The sequence below is a fragment of the Lycorma delicatula genome, chromosome 4 (genome assembly GCF_047948215.1).
Source record: "Lycorma delicatula isolate Av1 chromosome 4, ASM4794821v1, whole genome shotgun sequence".
NCBI lineage: Eukaryota > Metazoa > Arthropoda > Insecta > Hemiptera > Fulgoridae > Lycorma > Lycorma delicatula.
In genome coordinates, this window is record NC_134458.1 from 1,035,410 (window position 1) to 1,063,193 (window position 27,784).

The 27,784-nt window shown below is 33.2% G+C and overlaps 1 long non-coding RNA gene across 2 annotated transcripts in view; it reads right to left on the reverse strand.

Annotated features, from left to right (window-relative positions):
* Nucleotides 1–527: 527 nt before the first annotated feature.
* LOC142323037 (uncharacterized) overlaps nucleotides 528–27,784 on the reverse strand; it is a 91,333-nt gene continuing 64,076 nt past the window's right edge. The window contains exons 4-6 of one of the 2 annotated variants that reach the window (XR_012756009.1): nucleotides 25,782–26,010; nucleotides 12,729–12,808; nucleotides 528–1,356 (exon numbers count right to left, since the gene is read on the reverse strand). This is a non-coding gene — a long non-coding RNA (uncharacterized LOC142323037). The remainder of the gene's footprint in view (nucleotides 1,357–12,728; nucleotides 12,809–25,781; nucleotides 26,011–27,784) is intronic. The other variant, XR_012756010.1, reaches the window with a different exon arrangement.

Below are 27,784 nucleotides of genomic sequence, written 5' to 3' on the forward strand. Positions count from 1 at the left end.
TCCTAAAAATTCCAATTCCATATCACGAACAAACCGTACAATTTATAATTCCTTCCTCTTACAACAATTAATACATTTTCTTCAGGTCGCATATCCTTCATTACCACAGCCGTTTTCTGATTCATATACAATTTTTAATCGATCTACATTTCTAATCTATTCTATTTTTCAATCTATTCAGATCGGGCTTTGCTATTTAATATTATTTGTGGCTTTATAAGGATTTCAGCATAGGTTAGTAATGGACCAAACGCCAAGATTCTTTAGTGAATTATGTTACTATAAACTGAACCGTATCATATATATATTAACTAATCCGTAAATATTTTTTTTTCTTTTTTAATTATTCCACGATTCTATAATTTATTGCATTGTATATGTACATCCTGTTATAAAAATTTATTAATTTTTTTATGGGAATAATAAAATTATTTATTAACTCTTCATTAATTGAAGAATTTAAATCATTGAAAACGTGAAATTAAAGTTATTCAAGGATCATTCAGTAAATAAAGAGACAAAGCTCATTGTTTTAATACGGTTTATTCAATAAATATAATCTTATCTATCTTTCAAAATAATCCCGAGATACAACTGTACACTTCTCATATCATTTAACACAGTTTTTATTGTGCCGATAGCAAAGATTTCTTTGTATTGAAGTCTAATATTGTTTTATTCACTAATTTTTACTTGTTTGTTGCTGTGAAAATTAATTCCATGAAATGATTCCTTCAGAAATTTGGAACTTAAAAAAAAATTTGAGGTGTAAAATTTTTAGTAGACATTTCGTTTTAATTTTCATTGATTTGAAGTATTGCTTTGTAGTGTGGAAAATGAGCATTATCTAGAAGTAAAATTTTCTCTGAAAATTACTTCTTTAAAATTTTTTCAGTATCAGGGACTTAGTTTTATTTTCAGTCGTATCTATGTAGCGCTGGACATATTAATAGTATACTGTTCTTACAAAAATCATTGAAAATTGTATTTTTAAGATCAGAACCCTATCCATATCACTTTACTAAAGGTTAATTTTAGATGATTGGGTCTTCAGTATTTTCCTTACTGAAAAAAAGGGAATTCTTTTACGCCATGCTTCCTTTTCATCATATATATCCAGCTCTATTTATATGTCACTATTTTTCCAAAAAAAAATTCATCTTTTGTCAATCAAACAGCATTTTTTGAGTTCTCTACATGTACAGTATACTCGGACATTAGAGAAGGCAATGTGAAACTACTTTATTTCTCGCTCTTCTTTATAAACCTGACATGGAATGATTGTTATTCTTGTTAATAGTATGCCATTTTTTGAAATGACTTTGTTCCATGTTGGATCACCTGCAATCGTTGTACCTGCAACATACAAATATACATGTACTTACATACACAAAATCTACTTTCTTTATGATTGTTCAGTAAAATACTATAGAACTCAACTTGCTCATGGTTTATGGTAATTCAATTAGTTATTAACAATTTAGCGCACAATATTGATACTTATATTAAAAGTTTTTATTGACTCTTTCTAGTATCTACTTGAATAAGTTCATCGATTAAAGAAACCAGAGTTGAAATTAAAATCTCAGTCGGTTGCCCCTCACATTAATAACGGTAAGTAACATTTACTTAGCTTCTTATGAATTAAGCCACCAGGTTGGTTTAGTGGTGAACGTGTCTTCCCAAATCATCTGATTTAGAAGTCAAGAGTTCCAGCATTTAAGTCCTAGTAAAGTCAGTTATTTTTATACGAATTTAAATACTAGATTGTGAATACCGGTGTTCTTTGGTGGTCGAGTTTCAATTAACCACACATCTCAGGAATGGTTGAACTGAGACTGCAGAAGACTAAACTTCATTTACACTCATACATATCATCCTCATTCATCCTTGAAGTGGTACCTAATGGTAATTTCCGGAGGCTAAACAGAAAAAAAGAAAAGCTTCTTATGAATTGTCCAAACTATGCAAGCAAATTTGCTTGATTTATATAACTTTACTTAGGCATCTTAAGTTGTTAATTAAACAAGAAATAAAAAAGGTTTTACACCCTCTGTAACAGAAATCTTATTACTGAATGTTATTCACACTTTTCAATAGTATGATTGATGATTGATTTGTGTAAGATGCATATTAAAATAATTATCTGTCAGCTGTTTTTAATGGCTGTTATTGTTCGAATTTAGGTCTTACTAAATAATGACAGGGATGCTAACTTATGATTGAGTGCTTATTGTGAATCATCTATACCAGTATATCAGTTTCATACTAACTCAAAGATTCAGATATAATTCTGTGAAAATTTTTCAATAATTTCGGTAATTTTAGTTGGATCCGGCTTCTTCAAATATCTGCTACATGAACTGTTTTAGCATAAGTTAATACAATTTATTAATCGGCACAAAAAAATGAGTAAATGTCAAAAAACTCACATTTTAAATGCACGAGAATATATCTCCAGAAAATGTTTTTGAAGTATTCTTTTTATCGGTGACATTGTTGGTATTGTTGTTATTAATGACTTGGAGTATCATATTTTAGAGAAGGTAAACTCTAAGAATAACTTTTTAAATAACTGATTTGTACAGACTAATGTATTGAAAGTTATTTCATGCAACACAGATAATTTTTTATGTTATAAAAAGCAAGTTTATGTAGCAATGCATTTAAGGTCATTATCAGTAGCAACTGTTAATTGAGATTCATTAATATTAAAAGATAAATACTACATACTCCTCTCCTGTGTTTAATATTTTATATAATTTCAACATTACTTCCTCCCATAAATCTGACTAAGAGAGCTCCATTAGATAATGTACAATCTATATTACCACTGAAAAAGTTTAAAAATTTTAATTTGGTATATAACATTTTATTGAAACTTCATTTAACTTCCCTATAGTAAGTAAAATGTATGCATGTTTAGTGCCATACAGTCTTGAAAATGGCTAGATCATGGCTACCAGTGTCCTTTGATGGATCAGTTTCAATTAACTGCACATCTCATGAATGGTCACCCTGAGACTGTACAAGACTACACTTCATTTTAATTTATACATATCATCCTCTGAAGTAATACCTTACACTGGTTCCAGAGGCTAAACAGAAAAGAAAGAAGAAGTCTTGAAAGTGGCATAATCAGTTCACAATAATAAGACTTTCATGCCAGACTTACTAAGAAAATTGTGAAGTGAAGAGGTGACTTCATTGAGTCAAACATACTATTACACATTGGCTTAACAAGCCAACCAGAGTGAAGTTCAGCCATAAAAATGTTATCATCACTGTTCACAAAGAGATCTGTTGTGTAATGAACATTATAACTCTGACAAAACAGCTTTGGTAAGTAAGCCTTTTGTACCTGTCTTTACAGGACATTCACCCACAAGAATCATGATCAAGTTCCTAGAAAATTGCTAGATCACTTATTTTGAACTAGTGTTCAGATCCTTTGTTATCAATTGTTATCAAGATAGGTATTTGATTGTTTTTTTTCTAATTTGTTGTTTTAGTCAGGTTTACTGACAAGATACATAAACCTAACAAGAACCCTTAATGAGTTTCCATTGGTTTCTCATTGAAGGACCCTGTAATAACATTAAATCTCTTCTTAGACTACACATGTAAAGTGTGAAAAAGGTAAACTAAATAAATAAAGGAAGAATAAATGGATATATGGACAACAGACAGAAAAATGAATGAATAATCTTTTTGTTTGATTCGGTATATAATGGTATGTACATTACGTCAGGAAAGGAAAGTTATGTTACTCCATAAATAAAAAAGGAACTGTTCCCAGTATTTGCCATGGTGGATCAAGGGAAATCATGATAAAACCTTGATAAGAGCAGCATCACAAAATGCATAATTAATTCAAATTAATTTGTCACCACTATAATATTTTTCTCATTATCTCAATTCTTATCTATTGTTCTGCTGTCCAGGAATTCAACTGAATGACAAAACTTGTATTTATGAAATGCTCAGAATAAATATTTTTCAAGCAAACATTTGATTAATTGAAATTTAAGCTGTGAGCTCAACAGAAATATTCACTAGTGGGCAGTTGCCTTTTAACAAAAAATAAATAATTCATATTCATTTGCTGAGAATTCATTTTACTTAACAAGAATAATAGGGTAAATATTAAGCGCTTTTTTCTGGTGAAATTTTTTTTATTTTTTACATTCAGGATAAATTTAAGCAAATAATTGCAACGGTCAAAAATACAATTTGGAAGAACTTTACTTTTTTTTTCCAAACAAATAAGTTTTCTTTTCATTTTCAATATGAAACAGGAATTCCCACCTTCCTTTTTTCTATGTTTTTTGCCACGAAATTAAAATTTAGAATATTAAATTACTTCTACGATTATTAAAGCATTTTTGAAATCTAAACAGGGATTCCTTCTCCTTTAATTTTTAATTGATTTCAGGAGAACAGGAATTGATGCAAATAGTTTAATACATAAAAAGCGTTAGAATTTTAAGAGTTTATTCCAAATAATAGATAAGAACTAATGCTCAGAATAGATTAGTTTACAAATAGAAAAAACTGAAACTTTTTTTTTAATTTGTATGCATTTTTTAATTTTCTTCTTGGCATTGATATCTGCTAGTCAAGGCATATATAAATAAATTTTTTAATCTGATCAGTATATAATAATAATATATTATACAGCTCCCTCCGGAAGTGAATAAATATGCTTACACCATGGATAAAGAAAAGAACTGCACAGCATTTGTCTGAATGGATCAGCAGAAACTGTGATAAAACCTTAGACAATATCACAAAATACAAAGTTTTACAATTATTAAATAAAAAATGGCGATATGATTAAAGTCTATATTAATTATTTAAAATAATATTAAGTATTATTTAATAGATGAAATAATACGTATGAATTTACATACATGAAGATACTAAATATTAAAAGAAAACTGATGTGGACATCACATAACTGCCTTGTATGCATATAAAATTACATATATTTTTTAAATATTTATATTTTTTATTACTTTTTTCTTTGTATATATATATTTTTATTGTAATTTATTTTATACATTCGTAGGTTAATATTTCTTAATAAATCAACATATTTAAATTACAAAAAAAGGGAAGAAAGCGAAAGGCACATCAACAAAGTCGGAGTCTTGCTGATGTGCCTTCCCCTTTGTAAGATCCAAATATTTCATTAATTAAATTTTTGTTAGGCTATAACTCTGGAACCAGTGAAAATAAGTACTTTTTTTAGACACTTTTGGTCCAGTTGATTGCAATCGTAAGGGAAGGTGTACAACTATACATTACAACAGTCCTAAATTCAAAATTAAATATTCTACGGCTAATCATTTTTTCTACCGCTAATTGTTTTTGAGTTATCTGAGATACATACATATGTACGTACGTACGAACAGACATCATACTGAAACAAGTCAAAACAGATTCAGGGATGGTCAAAATGGATATTTCTGTTGAAATCTGAAAACCAAAATTTTTCATGATTACAATACTTCCCTGTACTTCGTAGTTCTGCCCTGCTGTTGAAAGTGGTCCAGGAGGACATGGACTACTTGGTAGAGTTTCTGTTGCTTCCCGGCGGGGGCAAGGAAAACCATTCTCCCTCGACTTGACAAGTTGAGGGAAGCTTTTACGGCAGTAAGTGAGGGTTTCGAGGCCTTGGCCTCCAAGCCCCAAGGTGGTTGTTCAGGCCCCAGTGTAGCCCAGGCGCTACGCTGAGGTCCTGAAAACCAAACGAGAGGCCAGCAAGGCGGTGAAGAAGCCGGAGGTAATCTTCGTAAACAAGGCAGAGGGCTCTAAGACCACGAGTCAAGAATTGAAGCGCGATTTCCGGGAAGCCCTTCGTGGTGACTGAAATCGGCTTAGGATTCGAGACATACAGGAGACCAGCAAAGGGTTAGTTGTTGTTGCGGATAATAAGGAGACTGTCCAAGTCATCAAGGACTCTCCAGCGGTGCAAAAGCTTCAGGTTCAGGTGGACCCCAAGCGGTTGAGGAAGTCCCGAGTCATTATATATGACATCGCGTGGAGTCTCTCTGATGAGGAAGTTCTGTCTCTCATTCGGGAGCAGAATACTGATTTGGATGCGGCCACGTTCAAAGAGCAGTGCAGGCTAGTCTTCAAGACTGGAAAGCGTGATGCCTCTCGGTATCACGGAGTTTTTGAATTAGGTGCTGGTCTCCACCAGAAGTTTTTGTCCGAGGGTAGGGCCTTCGTCGATTTTGCTTCTTGTCGCGTCAAGGAATACCTTGACGTGCAGAGGTGCTATAAATGTTGTAGGTTTGGCCACAGGGCCAAGTTTTGCAAGTATGCGTCGGTCTGCGCGTATTGCGGTGAAGAGGGCCACAAGCGTGACGATTGTCCGCAAAAGAAGGAGGCTTCGACTTGCGTTAACTGCAAGAGGTTACGGAAGAGTCATAGGCACTCCATCAACAGTAGGGAGTGTGGTAGTTATTTGAGAGCGGTTGAGGTTTACTTCAACTCGCTCGATGGTTAGGTTCGGTCAACTCAATGCCCAGGGTGCCTATGCGGTCCATGTAGAGTAGGTAACGTCGTTGAAAAGCGAAGCCTCGATGTTTTACTTCTACAACACCCGTACGTTGTCAAGGGTGACCTGCCAGGTTTTTCAGGATGGAATAAATTCCATGTTTGTGAAAGTAAGTCCGCCGTACTGTGCAGGAAGTCTATAGATAGTGTCTTTATACGGCAAGCCTCTGACACGCATCACGTCGTAGTTAAGCTTGCTGTGGATGGTTTCGACCTAGTTGTGGTTAGTTCGTACTTTCAGTACAGAGATCCCACTGACTTACACTTGGAAAGATGGGATAGAATTATCAGGCTGATAGCGGGTCTTCCTATTCTTATAGGAGTTGATGCGGACGCCAAATCGCTTCTTTGGCACAGTGGGATCACAGATGACGTCGGTGAACTTCTAGAAGGCTTCATCGCGCAGCACCGTTTTGAAGTGTTCAATGTCGCCGGCGCGGTTGGATTGCGGAGGACCTTCCTTGGTACCAACATTGATGTTACCATAGGTGAGGATATCCCTGGTAGGATTCTGAACTGGTCTGTAGTCGATGATTGCGAAAGCGATCATCGGCTCATAGTTTTTGATTGGGTAGGTGGGCTGCGCGATGTCTTTAGGGCGGACGCCCCTGTTCAGCAGGGTCGCTTCTTGCACAGGCGGATGGATTGGCCCAAGTTTTCAAACATTCTTGCGGCCAGAATGCGGGTGTTCACTCGTACCCTGGACGAGGTCCCTCTAGATAACCTGGCAGAGAATTTCTCTTCTGCGGTGGTTGAATCCGCAGAACTCTCAATCCCTCGGAGAACGGGTCAAGAGAGAGTAGCTGGTTGGTGGACTCGGGACTTGACTGCGATAAAGCAGGCCGTGGGCCGACTCTGGAGAGCCGCACAGCGTGCGCGTGATACTGACCGGCGCGAGGTCCTGTTTGTGGAGTATCGTCAGAAAAGGAACGAGTATTTTCATAGAATTAGGACTTCGAAACGAGATTCCTGGCGCTCTTTTGTTCAAGAGCAGGAGAATAAAGACCGTTGGGGTGTTGTTTATCGAGTACTTGGTCACAAGCGGAGAAAAGACAATCTTCTGTCGGCTCTCTCGACCCAAGACGGCGTTGTAGTTGAGAAAGTTCGTGTTCTATCTCTTCTGATGGACGATCTGCTCCCCGATGATACCGGGGTTGTTGAGACCTCGTATCACCGGAGAGTTCGAGCGGCGGTTGTAGATTTTAACACAGACTCTGTGTCTTCGGAGATTGCTGAGGCGGAAGTCAGCCAAGTAATCTGTAGCCTTGCTAGGAACAAAGCCCTCTGCCTTGTTTCAATTGCAGAAGCGTGGTTGCACGCGGGATGAAATTAGGACTCTCTCGAGTTACTTCAGCGAAAGAACTGTTGTCCTTCGCGATGGCAGTTCGCAAGTAGGAAAGACCCTGTCAAAAGGATGTCCACAGGGCAGTGTATTAGGTCCACTCGTCTGGACCATCGAGTTTGACTCTCTCATGCGGCTACGTTTGCCCGGTAGCTGTCGCGTTGTGGCTTATGCCGACGATGGGCTGCTGCTGGTTGAGGGTGGTTCGCGTGCTGAGATTGAGCTCAGAGCGGCACAGGCATGTAGGGTTTTACGGTTGTGTAGTCTTCAGCATAAGATGGTTTTCAGTGCGGAGAAAACCAGTATGATGTTTTTGAAGGGCCGTCTAGCTGCAACTCGCCATCCGCGGGTTGTGATGGACGGTCTTTCAATTAGGTATGTCACCCTTCAGAAATATCTGGGTGTTATCCTTGATGAGAGGCTTCTCTTCAAGGAGCACCTTCAGTATGTGGCGAAGAAGGCAGTTGATGCTTTCTTCGGCGTTTGTAGAGTGGTCCATCCCGATTGGGGGTTGAATTTCCGTACCATGCGGATTCTTTACAAAGGTGTTTGCGAGGCCATTATGTTGTACGCTGCCCGCGTCTGGGCTCATCGTTTGCGGTACCAATGTTATAGGTACATTCTATTACAAGCCCAGCGTCTTCTTTTGTTAGCGGTTGTCGGTGGTTACAGGGCTGTCTCGCGAGAGGCAGTAACTGTGATCGCGGGCATCAAACCTGTAGATATTTCGGCTACTGAACGTAGCCAGCGGTATGTTGCAAAGAAGGGAGACCTTCTTACTGCTGGGCGTATGCGTGAGGTTGAAGACCAAGGTTTCGACTCTTGGCAAGATAGGTGGAATACTTCTTTGACAGCTCGTTATACGCATGGTATATTCCCCAATGTTAGAGAGTTGCGAGCGGTTAGCTGGGTATCCCCCAATCAGCACACGACACAGTTCCTCTCCGGACATGGAGCCTTTAGGGATAAATTGGCTAGGTTCAGGTTGGTTGATTCCGGCTTCTGTCCGGACTGTAGGGTCGATGACACCGTGGACCATGTCCTACACATATGTCCCAGGTACGAAGCTGAGCGTACCAGAGTTACTAGGGAACTCGAGAGAGTAAACTCTGTTTTGGATCTACGAGTCAACTGGAGGACTCGTAGAGAGTGGACTATAGTTGCTGGCTTCCTTCGCTTCCTCGCCCTGAGCAGGACGGCCGAAGGGATTTAGTAGGTGATAGGAACCTGGGTGGTTAGGGACCGCCTGGGCAGTTGACTGGCCGAAGGTAGGCGCGTGCCTCGGTTAGAATAATTGGTGTTATTTTGGTGGAGTAAAGCTGTCGACGGAGTTGCGGCCGCTGCCAACGGGCATGGTTATCCTTGTCCCGGGGGGTGCGGTCGCGCTTCGACGGAGGCATTTTGTGAGCTAACGATACTGTCGGCGGGGCGTCTCTGGGTGCCGCTTCGGTGGCATGCAGCGGCGGTTACGAAAGATGGTGAATGTCACGCGGGACTCCGCGATGTAGCTGTGTGGGAGTAGGTGTTACTTCTCCTCTCCCGGGCAGACCGGAGCGGAGAGTCAGTAAGAAACTCATTTCGAGTAATAAGCGGGGTTCTTAAGGGAACAAGGTCTAAATTTCGCTGTGTTAAACTTTAGTGGGAAAGTTTTGTTATAGTGGTAGTTTGTTCGGACCTGAGACATTCGATAATCGGCTCAATAAAGTTAGTGCTAGGCGCGGGGTCTTCTTCATTCCGCGGTTAGGCTTCTAGCTTAGTTCCTGAGGGTGACGTGGTAGTTGCAGGTGTCCGTTGTCTTCATTCTGAAGGCATAAACACGAAAAACTATCTCGGGGTGAACTTTACCGATGCAGATGTCCCTCGGGGCACTTGCATCAGCGGGATCTCTGCGGGGCCTGAACTGAAAGCTGTGGTGCGCAATCAGTTTGAGGGCGAGAAGATGTCCTCCGTTAAAGCCACTACTGGATAGGAATGGAGGGGGTGGTGTAGCGACCGGACACGCTAGGAGGTGGGAAGTAGGAGGTCTGTTCGCCTCTCCCTAGTGGACCAGACCGGAGTCCATAATTTAACCTAACTGTGTGGCCTGAACTAAGTTGAGTTCACAAAGGGAAACGGGACTAAGTATTCGTTGTTGTAATCAACATTTTTGGTGGTATGTTGTGTTTTTTGCCTCGAATTACGAGACATTCACGAAATTGGCTCATTTAAAGTAGAACAACTAGGCGTGGGGTTCGCACTTCCGCGAGTTCGGTTAGTTAGTTAAGAGGAATACAATGTAGGACATTCAAGATGTCAGGACGAGGCCTACAGGCAATAAGCTGAGTTATTAAATACCGATGCAAATGTCTATCGACAAATTTCTGCCGAGGCATTTACATCAGTGGCATCCCAATTAGGCCAGGCTTATCGCTAAGAGATGTAAAAGTCAGAGCGCAATAGACAACTCACGTAAACCCCAACAGGGCATTGAACCGAAGGGAAGTCAATGATGCAGCTCTCCAAGATTCCCTATCTAGTGCTAGTCGTTTCATTTCAGTATACCCTCTACATCCTACATCCCCAACAATTTGTTTTACATACTCCAAACGTGGCCTGCCTACACAATTTTTCCCTTCTACTTGTCCTTCCAATATTAAAGCGACTATTCCAGGATGCCTTAGTATGTGGCCTATAAGTCTGTCTCTTCTTTTAACTACATTTTTCCAAATGCTTCTTTCTTCATCTATTTGTCGCAATACCTCTTCATTTGTCACTTTATCCACCCATCTGATTTTTAACATTCTCCTATAGCACCGAATTTCAAAAGCTTCTAATCTTTTCTTCTCAGATACTCCGATTGTCCAAGTTTCACTTCCATATAAAGCGACACTCCAAACATACACTTTCAAAAATCTTTTCCTGACATTTAAATTAATTTTTGATGTAAACAAATTATATTTCTTACTGAAGGCTCGTTTCGCTTGTGCTATTCGGCATTTTATATCGCTCCTGCTTCGTCCATCTTTAGTAATTTTACTTCCCAAATAACAAAATTCTTCTACCTCCATAATCTTTTCTCCTCCTATTTTCACATTCAGCGGTCCATCTTTGTTATTTCTACTACATTTCATTACTTTTGTTTTGTTCTTGTTTATTTTCACGCGATAGTTCTTGCGTACGACTTCATCTATGCCGTTCGTTGTTTCTTCTAAATCCTTTTTACTCTCGGCTAGAATTACTATATCATCAGCAAATCGTAGCATCTTTATCTTTTCACCTTGTACTGTTACTCCGAATCTAAATTGTTCTTTAACATCATTAACTGCTAGTTCCATGTAAAGATTAAAAAGTAACGGAGATAGGGAACATCCTTGTCGGACTCCCTTTCTTATTAGGGCTTCTTTCTTATGTTCTTCAATTGTTATTGTTGCTGTTTGGTTCCTGTAAATGTTAGCAATTGTTCTTCTATCTCTGTATTTGAACCCTAATTTTTTTAAAATGCTGAACATTTTATTCCAGTCTACGTTATCGAAAGCCTTTTCTAGGTCTATAAACGCCAAGTATGTCGGTTTGTTTTTCTTCTATTAATCTGAGCCCTAAAATTGCTTCCCTTGTCCCTATACTTTTCCTGAAACCAAATTGGTCTTCTCCTATGAATTTGTATCGGTGTAATTTTGATGATTCTTTAAAATATTTACACCCTGAGTTTGTTACTTCTGGGGTACAGGCCTTTTGGTGGATTGTCATCGGTGAACAATCTGTGAAAAAATGCCCATATTGTTTTTCTCATAGCTTAAAGACTATATACATATTCTTTTACAATAGATTTATAGTTTAACTCATAAGTCTATTTTTTACCACTGAGAACTCTTCCATCTTTAAGAAATATTTTCTTCATTTTTCTTTTAATTCCTTCAACCTAACACCCCTCATTTTCTAAATTCAGTCTATATAGAAATTCACTATAACAACTTTATTCCCATACAGTTTACTTTAAAGCAATTTTATACATCTTTTACAATCGGTAAGATTTAGAATATTTTGCCACAAAAAAATTCTATTTTTTCTGCCGTACACACACGCACAAAAAATTTCAAAGCATTTCTCATTGTCAGTTTTTTTAAAAAGTAAAGTATCATTTTAAAGAAAGAATTCCCAGTAATTTTTTTTTTTTTAAATAATTAAATATAAAAAAATAAATAAAGGTTTTTCTAATAACATGATTATTTGATACAAAAAATAACAAAGTTACAATCATCACTGTACGTTTCTTTTACTTCACAGCATATATTTTCGTATTAATCCCTTAATAAATATGCATGTAACACCATCATCACTCCTGACCGGTGTGTATACTAAATTGTTGTGAGATGACAATGGTACTTAGTAGGATCTTTTTTTTTATCAGATTAAAAAATTACAGGTCTGTCTGAAAAACAAATATAGATGATGCTTATTAAGAGAATGCATCATAAGGTCTGAAGTTATAGGATCCTCATATAAATTAAATTTTGTATAATTTAAAGATTTACAGTGTTAAAACTGCTGAAAAGTGACGCAGTAAGTATCCATATAAAATAAAAATATGTGGCTAGAATTGAATAGGTTTGGCTGAAGCATATCTGATAACAGAGTTGCTTCAGTAAATTCATAACAGCAGTGATTTTATTATAAAATCATCTAATAAAAATATTTTTTAGAGTTGTCAAATATAATAATTAAAATAGTATATAAAAAAGTGCAAATGTCATCCAAGAATTATATATAATTTTAAAAGTTTTATATAATTATTTTATAAAACAAATCCTGTGCTTTATTAACAATGTTATGCTCTACTCACCCCTTACTACTCGCAGATTAAAGTTTCGTGCTTTTTATTTTACTAAAAAACAAGATTCCAATTTTTTACACACCATTTACCTGCAACAACATTTTTCACACGTGAATTTATATTTAAAAAAAAAAATAAATATACAAACAATGAATAAATGTTATAGTTTTTAGATTATTATAAAAACAAGTTTTCAGTTTTTCTTCTTACTTTTATTGTTTGCATGTCGAAACAAAGATAAAGAAATTCTAAACTCTAATAAAAAATTTCAATTAAAAAGATCCCTTTTAGCATGCCAGAAGGTGGAGGTAGATTTCACCGGTGCTAAGTAGGAGATAAAAAAGATTTCCACCTAAAGTTAAGAAAAACTTCAAAATTTACTCAATATGTCAACGGTTGCACGTGAAAAAAAGTTTCGCATGTTTAGCATACGACAAGCCTCATCTTCTTATAATTCCAGCAACATTTTGGTCATCCCTTGTCGTAAGGGTTGGTCATTTTACAAATTGTTACAGACAAAAGTTTTAGGTAATGTTCCTTAAAAATAACTCATCCCAAAATCAATTTAAACCGATTTGATACTGCCTATTAAGCGAAGTATGATTCTTTTTTGTCTTTGAAACCCCTTGGGCCAATGGTTGGTGATATAAAAAAAAATTTACTTCGATAAGTTTTAGGGCCTTATCCAAAGAATAGTAGGAACTTTAAATGAAGTCAATATTTTACTTAATAAGAAAGTTATAAGTTATTTTTTTGTAAAAGCCCCTCCATTTCCACCCCGATGGTCCGATTTTGGCCATTACCAAACACATCTGAGATTTTGGGATGAGTTATTTTTAAGGCACAATTGGAAAGTTACCGGCACAAAATTACGGCAGTTATAGAATCCACTTTTTTTTTGTCTTCAGTCATTTGACTGGTTTGATGCAGCTCTCCAAGATTCCCTATCTAGTGCTAGTCGTTTCATTTCAGTATACCCTCTACATCCTACATCCCTAACAATTTGTTTTACATATTCCAAACGTGGCCTGCCTACACAATTTTTCCCTTCTACCTGTCCTTCCAAAATTAAAGCGACTATTCCAGGATGCCTTAGTATGTGGCCTATAAGTCTGTCTCTTCTTTTAACTATATTTTTCCAAATGCTTCTTTCTTCATCTATTTGCCACAATACCTCCTCATTTGTCACTTTATCCACCCATCTGATTTTTAACATTCTCCTATAGCACCACATTTCAAAAGCTTCTAACCTTTTCTTCTCAGATACTCCGATCGTCCAAGTTTCACTTCCATATAAAGCGACACTCCAAACATACACTTTCAAAAATCTTTTCCTGACATTTATGGATGGACCACTGAATGTGAAAATAGGAGGAGAAAAGATTATGGAGGTAGACGAATTTTGTTATTTGGGAAGTAGAATTACTAAAGATGGACGAAGCAGGAGCGATATAAAATGCTGAATAGCACAAGCTAAACGAGCCTTCAGTAAGAAATATAATTTGTTTACATCAAAAATGAATTTAAATGTCAGGAAAAGATTTTTGAAAGTGTATGTTTGGAGTGTCGCTTTATATGGAAGTGAAACTTGGACGATCGGAGTATCTGAGAAGAAAAGATTAGAAGCTTTTGAAATGCGGTGCTATAGGAGAATGTTAAAAATCAGATGGGTGGATAAAGTGACAAATGAAGAGGTATTGCGGCAAATAGATGAAGAAAGTAGCATTTGGAAAAATATAGTTAAAAGAAGAAACAGACTTATAGGCCACATACTAAGGCATCCTGGAATAGTCGCTTTAATATTGGAAGGACAGGTAGAAGGGAAAAATTGTGTAGGCAGGCTACGTTTGAAGTATGTAAAACAAATTGTTGGGGATGTAGGATGTAGAGGGTACACTGAAATGAAACGACTAGCACTAGATAGGGAATCTTGGAGAGCTGCATCAAACCAGTCAAATGACTGAAGACAAAAAAAAAAAAAAAAAAACCATAATAGGTGTAGGTAAGTTGACATGGGTTACAAGCCACTCTCCAGAACGATGCAGTCATTCTCAAGAACAAGACCCTATTGTACAAGGCTTACTAGGAAAGTGAGGATTACAGTGGTTTCCAAACAGTATTAAAAACCCACCAAAATATAACTGATATTTAACCCTACAAGCACACCTACCCTCCGTTTTACCACTTGGGCATTAGTGTGTAATAAACATAATTACTCTCCAAGTAAGTAACTCGACTGATATTTTTGATACATTAGGTATTTTATATGTGTCACAGTCACAATGAAACAATGGAAGAGATAATGTAAAGAAACAGTTTAATGTACCTATTTGTTGTGAAACGGTGTGCTATGGAATGGAAAATCAGTTGAAATATGTTTAGTAAAGTCTTGTAATATCATATCATTTTTTATTTTATATTAACATTAGATGATTCGCAGTTTTTTAAATTTAGGAAAAATAATATTCAAGTAATATATTTTTAAAATTCAACTGCGGTTACTGATTACCAATAATTCCTCTAACCAAATTTTCATTTTCAGATAGCCAATTCATAATAATTTTTTTACTAATTTAATGTTTGTTATATTTTCATGATTATTTTTGTAAAATATAATTTTTTTTGAACTTTCATGACTATTTTTCAAGCATATCATTATAATGAAACCCAACAACACACAAATCTGAAGTCTATTTTTCCTGTATTATTATTATTTGATATTCCATTAGATGATTTTCAAAAATGTTTGATGTTTTGGTTTGGAGAAACCGGTTTACCTTCTACAATTTTATTTTCTTCAAATAATTTTATAAGCCCAATGTACTTAATTGGCATGAGTTTGATGATAATGAAAACTGATACAGTCATTCTGGAGTAAATTTATAAATCAAAATATAAACAGATCTGCTACACAAAAAACCTTCCTCCTCCTGCAACGGCAGGGACAAAAGTATATTTAACTTTTTTTTTTAGTACAATTATTATAAAATTTCATCGGGAGAATTGGCTCTTTCCTAATCAATTGTTTTTCAAAGTAAATATATGAAAGCTAAAACCCAGTAGATTGAGAATTTTTGAGAGGGATTATGTGTGAGAAAAAGAGAGCTGAAACAATTTAGTATGATGCATTAAGAATAAAAATACTTTAGAATACTTTACTGAGACATAATGTGAAAAGTTCTTCAAATATATATAAAACAGCTAAAAATTGCAGAATAATTCATTGAATGATTTCATTAGTATTAGAGAACATTCATGAAGTCACATAACCAAAACCTATATAGAAATGCATAGTGGTAGTCGTAGGGACGGGAATGAAAATACCATTCACTTAAATTGTGGTCTACTAATATTTATTTACAGGTCTATGTATAAACTGTTGGGCTCAAAACTCTCCAAAAATACTAGACTAAATATTAATTTTTATAGTAAAAAAATTTTACTTTTAATTTTAATTTAATTCTAATTTTAATTTTTATAGTAATTTTAATTTCATTGAAATTTAGATATGCTATAGTATTGTATCTAAATTTGCGCATTTGAAAGGATGATAGATTAATTGAGTTGTTCTTGAGTTATACGTAAGGGTAAAAAAATTTGAGCGAGGCTAGTTAGAATCATAGTTCGTTATGATGCTGCAAGTTGGAACTTGAAAATAGAATAAAATAACAAAAAGTTGGTGTTTTGTTCAGAATTGCACAAGATTTTTAAAAAATTCTAAAATATATATAGAGATTCTTACATTATACGACTTTTTAGAAAATTTATTTGGCATATTTTTGTTATATAATTTGTGTTTTAGAATTCTAACAAATGGGGTACACTTATCTACAATACACTGATTGAACATTACCTACAGATCTGGTATAAAATAAGCGATACAATGAATCGATTACAATATGAACAGAAAATTATGAGGTTACTTGAATCACCTGATTCCAATTGTGATAAACATCATGCTCTCAAGTAAAAGGGAACAAAGAGAGAGAATTGATGAGAGAATATTAAAGGAGGGGTTGTCTGTTCTCACCCTTAGGCCGAGTTTTTTTATGATACTGTTGGCCTTGACGCTGTACCTCCCCTCTATTGATCTCTCGCTCAAACACACGCTCTCTCACTCTCCCTCTCTCTCTATATATATATATATAAATTCCTTCCTGCCCAGCTTTAGAGAATATTCGTTTTTTCCTTCTGCCTGTCTGTATTCGTTCGGAACAATAACTTGTTTTAACTCAATTCACTGTTCAATTCTTTCTTTGTTACATTTTTTATATATTTCTTTTCTATATTTTTCATTGTAATATATTGAATTTATACGTTTTATATTAATTATAAAAATAATTATTTTATTTATTAATAAATGAAAAAGAAAAAATAAAATTATTTTTAACAATTAACTTAAAAAAAAATTGATGTTAACACCACATGACTTCGTTTTACATTGATTAAATTATATATAAACATTTTTTTTATAAAATCACAAAGATTAATAATTTATATATACAGGGTGTCCCATATAAATCGCAACCCAACCTTATATTGGTAGATATTTAAATAATAAAAAGGCATGTGTAAATGTAAATGTAATTTTTATTATTGCCTGAGAGAAGAGTAAAAGAAGTGTTAGGAGAAGACCAATTTGGTTTCAAGAATAGGGACAAGGGAAGTAATTTTAGGCCTCAGATTAATAGTAGAAGGAAGATTAATGAAAAATAAACCAACATACTTGGAATTTATACACCTAGAAAAAACATTCGATAACGTAGACTGGAATAAAATGTTCAGCATTTAAAAAAATTAGGGTTCAAATACAGAGATAGAAGAACAATTGCTAACATGTACAGGAACTAGTTTAACTAGTTAGGAACTAGGAACCTAGGAACTAGGAATTAGTTTAACTAGTCATGCATCAAAAATCTTAACTAGAATTTTATACAGAAGAATTGAGAGGAGAGTGGAAGAAGTGTTAGGAGAAGACCAATTTGGTTTAAAGAAAAGTATAGGGAAAAGGGAAGCAATTTAAGGCCTCAGATTAATAGTAGAAGGAAGATTAATGAAAAATAAACCAACATACTTGGAATTTATAGACCTAGAAAAAACATTCGATAACGTAGACTGGAATAAAATGTTCAGAATTTAAAAATAAATTAGGGTTCAAATACAGAGATAGAACAACAATTGGTAACATTTACATTTTGTGTCAAGCTGTCAATTTCCGAGCAGGGCTCCTATATCTTTATGAGGAAAATAAAATGTAAGTATTTCCTTAAAAATTCTATTATTGTCCTAGAATTTTATGTGAAAAATACCTGTTTTAGAATTAAAGAAAAATATTTTTTTAGTTTATTTGAAAAATAAGAAAATATTTTAAACAATTAACTTTATGAATTGTAAAGTGCAGTTATTTTCTTGAGATGAGTTGAATAACGTAAATATGTCATCTACTACTGAAAACTTTTAATTTTTGTAGTTCTTTATTTTCAAGTTAAAAATTGTGTTAGAACTGCTTAAAAAGGCTATAATATCAGACTTCTTAGTTTAGGTGTAGTGGTGTGTTACTTTTTAATTTTAAAGTCAACCAAAACAGTTTTAATATATATTGTTTGTAGCGGAGTTAACAAAAAATTAGCTTTATACGCTATACATTTTTTTATTAAACCTACACAATTATTATATAATTAATTCTCAAGGAATATATAAATTGTCTACAATAAGCATATGAGGTGGTACATAAAATATTTTGGAGGGTAGTAATGCAAAACCATTTTCAGAAAAGCAATACATTTCAAGAAGTGTATATTATCGGATTTGCATCAGTATATACTTTGTACATTGAATTGAAAGTGGAATTGGTGATAATGACATTCATAAATAGCCTGACATTGATACCTGCAAACTGCTGATGTTTTACTGTACATTAAGAGTTTGATCACACTTCAGATGTATGTGTTTCTTAACTGTGTGAACTAATCTATAAGATAGCTTCCAAATAATTATTAACTGCCTGAACTGAGTTAAACGTTTCTGAGATTGAATAAAATTTTGTACAAATGTATTATTCATCTTTTACATCCATCTTGAAAATTCCTGACAATACATGTACAATGATAACAAATGAGTTACAATGCTCTCATTTTTACATTTACCTCCATGCAATCGTGGCACATACTAGTACCTACCTAGTACTGCATCACATACTAAAAGTGGTTAAAATTCATGGGCCCAGTTCAGAATATTACGGATACAATCTTATAGTAGATTTATTAACTACTTTACAGAATAATTAAAAAATATATTTTTTCGTGACATAATTTTTGTAAAGTGTTTAAAATGTCCCTTACTAATAATGTACTTATTTTTCTTGATTTCAGGTACCATCAAATATTACAATACCATTTATGTCAAAAAGATTACCAGAATGTGATTACTTGTTGCCGCAGATTTGGTAATCAAGATTCTAGTCTTTGGACTCAAGCACTTTGGGCCGGTGCTAGAAATCCAAATGTACCCCCATATCTTTTTAATGAAATACTTGGTGTTATAGGTACTATTAACTGTTATTAATACTTCTATACGTGGCTCAATAACCACAATATTAATAAACCAGCATAATTTTAATTAGTAACTGAAAGTGTCATAATGAAATACACTAGTGTGGTGAATGTCAATGGTTAACTGCAGATTTTTCAAAACACTCTTTTGTCAACCTTATGTGGCAAATGCATTTTTCTGTAAAAAGAGAATGTCTTTCCACAGCTTCTTTTGCTATGAATATTTTTCCTAAAAACCTCCTTTTACCAGTAACCATAAGAAAAAATAGTTTTTAACTTTTAAATGATATCAGACACTTTACTTATTATAAAAAAAAAGTGTGATTTTGCTCATTATTTTCATATCTTATTTACATTAAATATTTGGCACCCACTTTACTGACATCTTTTGTATAATAACTAGCTACTCATAGTACTCATAGTATTTAACTGATTAAGTTTATCAATAATCATATTAGCTGAAATTTTCAAGTCTACAAAATAAGACTGCATAATCAGAAATTTTAATATTTGATGATGTAAAAGGCCTCCCCAAATCTTAATGCATCGCCGCTCTAAAATCATACAGAAAATTAACTCGTACGTTTTCATCAATGAATGTTATAAATACATCACAAACTGTTTTTATTATATTTGCATATATTTACATTGGAGTTTACTCCAATGTACATTGGTTGAATAAAACTTTATTCATGTATTCTCCAGAGTTAAAAACTTGAAATTTTATCCATTTCATTAGCATGATTCCCTAAAAAATCTGAAAACAAATACAGAAATTGTTTGTTTTTTTTAAGTCACCAGTCAGTTGATTTGATGAAATTCTCAATTCTATTCTAACTTTTCTGATTTTGTAACCTCAACATATTTTCTAATTTTACATGATCAACTATCTCTTTTATATTTCCCAATCTTGTTTTCTATCACCGCTATCTGTCACTGTCACCAAACTAAACTTAGATATCTTAATATTCTTTTCCTTTCTGCTTTTCCTATGTCCATATTCACAACTATTAAGTGCTACTACTTTCTACAATAAAAATTTCAAGAATCTCTTTCTAATTCATAGATATATATTTGACTCGCAGGTTTTATTTTTTTCATAAAAGCTGCCTTTTCTTGTTCCAGTCTGCTTTTGATTTCTACTTCATTTTGGACTTCTTTTTAATTTTGCTTCATAAGTAGTAAGATTCTATGAGTTTGTTTATTATATTCTGTTTTAATGTTTAATTTATTATCCTCCTTTCTGTCATATTTCATTATTTTTATTTTACTCTTATTTATCCTTAGCCTGAATTTCTCCCCTAGCAGTAATAAATCCATGCCATTCAGGCTTGTTACTCACCTTGGTTTTTGCCCAAAAAAAATTGTGAATTTTAACATCATTTTTTCCTCCTCAATTTTCATCTTTAATTCCTGAATTGTGTCTTCTAATTTCCAGAGTTGTTTAGTCCCCCAGAACTTTACAAATTTTGTCCATTTCTTTGGCATGAATACTTTTCAAAACATGCTTACAATGTTAACCAATGTAACTTTATCGGTCATTCTACCAGAAGTGCTTGTTCACTCGCTCCTTTTTGAATCAGGACTCATCTGAGCCCTTTTTGAATCAGGAGCCTCATCTTCTATTCTTATAACATGCTACCTGATTTTTGCTTAGTTTATATATGTTTTATTTCCCTATATTTCAATCCAATTTTCTTAAAAATATTAAACATTTTGTTCAATTCTGTATTATCAAATGCCTTCTCAATCTCTATAAATATAATGCAGATGGCTTTTTTTGTTTAAACCTGTCTTCTAAAGTTAGCCTGATCGCCAGAATGGCCTCTCTTGAACCCATACTCTTTCTCAAAATGAACTGTCTTCAAGTACATTTTCTAACACACATTCTATTTACCTTAAACTATCCAAGTAAGCATTTTCAATGAATGACAGGTTGAATTGATGGAACAATTCTGAAATCAATTTCTATGTAAGTTTACAGCAGGCATTCATCTGCAATCATAGCTTGATGAATTCATGAATTTTTTTTTTATACAAAAACTAACTATCTAAAGCTGACAGAAGAAAGTAATTTCATTAACAATAACCTTGATCAATGGACTGAATTAAAATAAAATAACAGTGAATCATTAGAAAGAGAGCTATGAAATTGGAATCATATTAAATTATGAAATAATGCACTGCTTTATATTACATAGCTAAATTCAATGTGAGCTGGCAGACACATTTGTGTTACTGAAAATTCAAACAAGATAAGAGAAAAATAAAATTATTGTTTTTTATGTACATGAAATTTGTTTCAGTCATCAGTATTGTAAAATTAGCTCCCAAATGTATCTTCAAGTTATATGTTTTATAACTGTTAGTTTTAACTTCGTAGTTTCATTTTTTATATTCTCTCATACTTTTCAAAACATGGTCGTAGCATTAACCGAATAGGTTAGTCTATCGGTCATTCTGCCATTTTTATAGATCCTTATTTTAAATTAAATACAAAACAGAATTTCATATTGTTTTTTCATTAAAGCTTGATTATTTTTGGTTTTTATAGAAAAAGAACGGTTACTATCACCACTTGAAGTTGTAGATGCAGTATGCAGCTGGAAATCAGTGAAAATTAGTGATGTTAGATCATATTTAAATAGTGTATTACAAAGTGAATTGAAGACAGCTGACCATGAACAAGCACTTATTGAAAAATATACACAAGAAACTGCCAGAATAAGAGATGTTATAAAAAGTTTACAGAACTCGTATGTATTTAATTTTTTATTTTATTTTGGTGTGATGTTCAGTGTTTAAAACTTTTGTTATGTCTTCTTTATGTTTGTCCAAAATGAACCTCTTCGATTTATTTATCGTTAGAAAAAATGTATGAATCTTGAAATGTAATGTAATAACCTGATATTATTGCATAACAAATACATTTATTTGCTGAAGGCATTATCCTTCAGATATTAGTGATTCAGGCTATAAATTCAGTTATGGTAAAAATTGGCTTCAGTCTTAGTTAATTATTATTCTATTTTAATAATTTTAAGTAGTTATTAACTTCTAATTAAATGCTAGATATTTTTCATTTTAAGATTTTTCATTTTCATCTTAACAATAATTGCTTGTCTGGCAATTACTTAATGTATACAGTTTACACAACCGACAAATTACTCCACAGCTAAATTGTTGTACAGCCCAAATACAAACTAATTAAAATAGTTAATCAAATTCAACAAGAAACATACTTAACTAATATCTATTAAGAATTAAGAAACCTCCATGAACAGTGCAAATATTTTACTTCCTAAATATTTATTTGAAATTCTCTCCTACTGTGATTAGAACAGGTGTTATTTAATGATTTTATTTTTATTGTATAAGATATTTTAATTTGTTGTAATGTGATGATGTGTTATGTTGTAAACTTGTAGAAGAATATTGTTATACTTAATATACTTTTATATATGCATATATATATATATATATATATATATATATATATATATATATATATATCTTATAATAATGTAAATTTGTATGTGTTATATTTTTTTATTTAATTTGTTTTTCCCCCATTTGATAAATGCTTAGGTTTTATATATATGGGTCACTTTTTGTTTTAGTGGTTCCTTTCTTTTAATATTTTATAGAACTAATTCTTTTTAATAGGTTTTATTTAATAAACATATTTTTCTTTATCTGCAATGTCCATTATTGAATGTTGGCAGTCATTTGAGCAATTTCAACCTTGTCTACAGCTGATGGGAGTGAAGATATGGTTGATCCAATGCTTCAGATTCTTCAGTCATGAAATTCTGGTCTTGGATATCAACTTTCCGTGAAATATGAGGTGCAGAAACCAGCACTCCTCTGGATGTCTCACTTTATGTGCATACTCCAGGTTTTTCCTCTTAACAATCTTAAATGCTAGTACATTCTCATAGTGAATCTTGTATCTTCACCTAATCATTGCCAGTAATTGATAGAACACATCTTAAAGGCATCATTTTTGTTTAGTTATGCTTCTGATTAAATCCAAAATTCGACCCTCCAGCAGCACAGAGACGATACACAGCACTTAATCTTTCTCTTCCTACATTTAAGTATAGCTGTATAGGACATTTTTTATTCACAGAAAAGCAGATCTGGCTTTTTCTTTATTCTTGGAAGTGTGACAATCTTCATTCAAGCAGTATCCTAATTGTTTAAAACTTGATACTTATCCAAGAGAAATTTTACTGATAAAAAGCCATCACGAATTTTATGTCTGCTTACTACTGTATATTTTGTCTTCCTTACGTACAGTTGTAATCAATAGCAGCCATTAACAACTTTCACTCTATTTAATGAACTATCATCCTAAACAGTTTGGCAGAAGTCAATAAATATGTTTTATAACAACAAAATAATCTAAAACAAAAATAATTCTGAAATCAACTTTAAATATCACCATCAAAAAGCTGATAATTGCTAATCTTAAATTTTAGAGGTCACCACCAAATTACAGACTTAAGAATTATTTGTAATTTTCAAATTATAAAGCTTTAATTTGTTCCAAACTTCAGAATTGAGAAAAAAAGTTTAATTTTCTTGAATTTTGGTTGAAAATGTCTTGAACATTAGAGTGATATCAGGCTATTACCTAATCATCTGTTTTTCATTTTTCCAATTCAATCCAATGCTAAGTGATGATGACAGTAGAACAAAAAAAAATTAAATATCCTCAAAATGTTTATGCCGAATGGATTTTTCATTTAAAAAATTTTCTGCTTAAGTAATATGGAATAACTTTACAAAATAAAAACGTATTCATCTAAATAAGTTTTATTTGATGAAGAGTAAGGCAATGAAGTTGAGGCTCAAATATATCCATACAGTATATGTAGTACATGTATTACATCCATACAGTATATCCACGTAATACATACTTCACTATTAGAAACACATTTACAATAATATTGTGAACGTATATTTTTTTTTTTTTTTTTTGTCTTCAGTCATTTGACTGGTTTGATGCAGCTCTCCAAGATTCCCTATCTAGTGCTAGTCGTTTCATTTCAGTATACCCTCTACATCCTACATCCCCAACAATTTGTTTTACATACTTCAAACGTGGCCTGCCTACACAATTTTTCCCTTCTACCTGTCCTTCCAATATTAAAGCGACTATTCCAGGATGCCTTAGTATGTGGCCTATAAGTCTGTTTCTTCTTTTAACTATATTTTTCCAAATGCTACTTTCTTCATCTATTTGCCGCAATACCTCTTCATTTGTCACTTTATCCACCCATCTGATTTTTAACATTCTCCTATAGCACCGCATTTCAAAAGCTTCTAATCTTTTCTTCTCAGATACTCCGATCGTCCAAGTTTCACTTCCATATAAAGCGACACTCCAAACATACACTTTCAAAAATCTTTTCCTGACATTTAAATTCATTTTTGATGTAAACAAATTATATTTCTTACTGAAGGCTCGTTTAGCTTGTGCTATTCGGCATTTTATATCGCTCCTGCTTCGTCCATCTTTAGTAATTTTACTTCCCAAATAACAAAATTCTTCTACCTCCATAATCTTTTCTCCTCCTATTTTCACATTCAGCGGTCCATCTTTGTTATTTCTACTACATTTCATTACTTTTGTTTTGTTCTTGTTTATTTTCACGCGATAGTTTTTGCGTAGGACTTCATCTATGCCGTTCATTGTTTCTTCTAAATCCTTTTTACTCTCGGCTAGAATTACTATATCATCAGCAAATCGTAGCATCTTTATCTTTTCACCTTGTACTGTTACTCCGAATCTAAATTGTTCTTTAACATCATTAACTGCTAGTTCCATGTAAAGATTAAAAAGTAACGGAGATAGGGAACATCCTTGTCGGACTCCCTTTCTTATTAGGGCTTCTTTCTTATGTTCTTCAATTGTTATTGTTGCTGTTTGGTTCCTGTACATGTTAGCAATTGTTCTTCTATATGAACGTATATTTACATATAAATATACAACTGATGGGGCAACTACAATTTTTGGTACTGTGACTAGCAAACATTTTACAGTACTGTTTTCTTAACACTGTATTGCATTTATTAAAATAACCTTGCGTCATGACAACATAACATGTAATGTGTAAGATACAGACAACAGATTATCGATATAATTTTTTGAATACTGCATCAAGAAAACTGAGTATTTTAACCCTTTAATTATTTCTTATGATAGAATATTGTTAAATATTGTATGATATAACATTCACATTGAAAATGTTAATATTAATGCTATAGATTGTATAACTTCAGTCATTATGACTTATCCCACTTTTCACACATGTTACTTTAACCTAATATCTGGAGATAGGATAGATAGGAATGGAATTTTACTGTTTTTGTAGAAATTGCTCAAGTGATTCTTTTTTTAAATTAATTTCTCATTTAATCATTTAAGGTAGAAACCCCTCAAGTGAGAATAAGCTTTTCTTAATAGAGTAAAATGTAGCGTATAAGTGTGATGCAACCTTACCTTTTGATAGATAAATTTGAATTTCAGTTATGAATAAGATTTAAAAGACAGATCAGTTGATAAATCCATGATGATGTAGGAGTTGAAGGCTTGAAGTGTTTTTACCTAATGGAAGTAGCTATAAAATGCTCTTGAAATCATGTTATTGCATATGAAACATTCAGTAATTCAGTATGAAAGTAAATCAAACCCAGATGACAGCGTACGACCATCACCAGTTGCTGGTTACCTGGTAATATTAAGAAATGGAAGATTTAAAATAAGCCATAATACTACTGTCTTTAAAGATTACTTAACATTAGTTAACTCTTCTAGATATTGCAGACCCTTGACATAATTTTAATGTCTTTTAAAAAAAAAGTTTAAAAAAATTATTTTGTTAAAATAAAAAATTACTAAATTCACCAGATATTCAAACTTAGAATAAAAAGTATCTTTGTTAACAGCAGATTTTTTAAAAAGTCTTCTGTAAGGATGAATTGCTACATCACCTTCATTTGTAACATAATTATGTATTAGCTATCTGTGTTATTTGTCTATTTTACATATTTGATAATAACGTAACTACTTAGTTTACTTTCTTGCATGCAGTTGTCAAAAATTGGCCAAATCAAAATTGATAAAAATCTCTCCCAACTCAAGCGTCATGTATAAGATTCATTTTAAAATCCCCCTTCTACATTACAGATCATGTATTTAAAGCTTGCCTTGTCCTTAATTCCATGTTTATACAGTAGCATTTCATATATTTGGGCAGAAGATCTTTCTGAACGTTTCAGTAAAAATTAGTTTTTTTTTTCCTAAAAGCACATAAAAACATGATCTATAATAAGAAAGTCCTCTCGATGCAAGTAAAAGTGAATTTTTTCATTTTTTATATTTTCCTAGTGAGATAGAGGCTACTAGACTGAGAACGAGGGTCAGACTAGCAGCTGGACTCAACATCTGTTAGTTTCAGCTCTTCTCATTCAAGTTTTCATTGAACTTGAATTATATTTTTTCTATACAAGTAAGAGTAAAAAGGATTTAGAAGAAACAATGAACGGCATAGATGAAGTCCTACACAAGAACTATCGCATGAAAATAAACAAGAACAAAACAAAAGTAATGAAATGTAGTAGAAATAACAAAGATGGACACTGAATGTGAAAATAGGAGGAGAAAAGATTATGGAGGTAGAAGAATTTTGTTATTTGGGAAGTAGAATTACTAAAGATGGAAGCAGGAGCGATATAAAATGCCGAATAGCACAAGCTAAACGAGCCTTCAGTAAGAAATATAATTTGTTTACATCAAAAATGAATTTAAATGTCAGGAAAAGATTTTTGAAAGTGTATGTTTGGAGTGTCGCTTTATATGGAAGTGAAACTTGGACAATCAGAGTATCTGAGAAGAAAAGATTAGAAGCTTTTGAAATGCGGTGCTATAAGAGAATGTTAAAAATCAGATGGGTGGATAAAGTGACAAATGAAGAGGTATTGCGGCAAATAGATGAAGAAAGAAGCATTTGGAAAAATATAGTTAAAAGAAGAGACAGACTTATAGGCCACATACTAAGGCATCCTGGAATAGTTGCTTTAATATTGGAAGGACAGGTAGAAGGAAAAAATTGTGTGGGCAGGCCAAGTTTGGAATATGTAAAACAAATTGTTAGGGATGTAGGATGTAGAGGGTATACTGAAATGAAACGACTAGCACTAGATAGGGAATCTTGGAGAGCTGCATCAAACCAGTCAAATGACTGAAGACCAAAAAAAAAAAAATTATTGTAATGTACTCGTTTGTGTATATTAAACAATGTACATTAATGTATATATATATATATAGTTGCCTAAAGTTGCCTCTAGACCACTTAAATTTAATGAATAAATAAAAATGGATGATTATGTTAATTTTTTAAAGCTCTTCATGCATTTGTTATAGTCTTTTGATTATCTCATGTTTTTTACTAACATGACTGCAACAATACTTATAATTCCAGATTGAAAGTAGTAACAAATTTT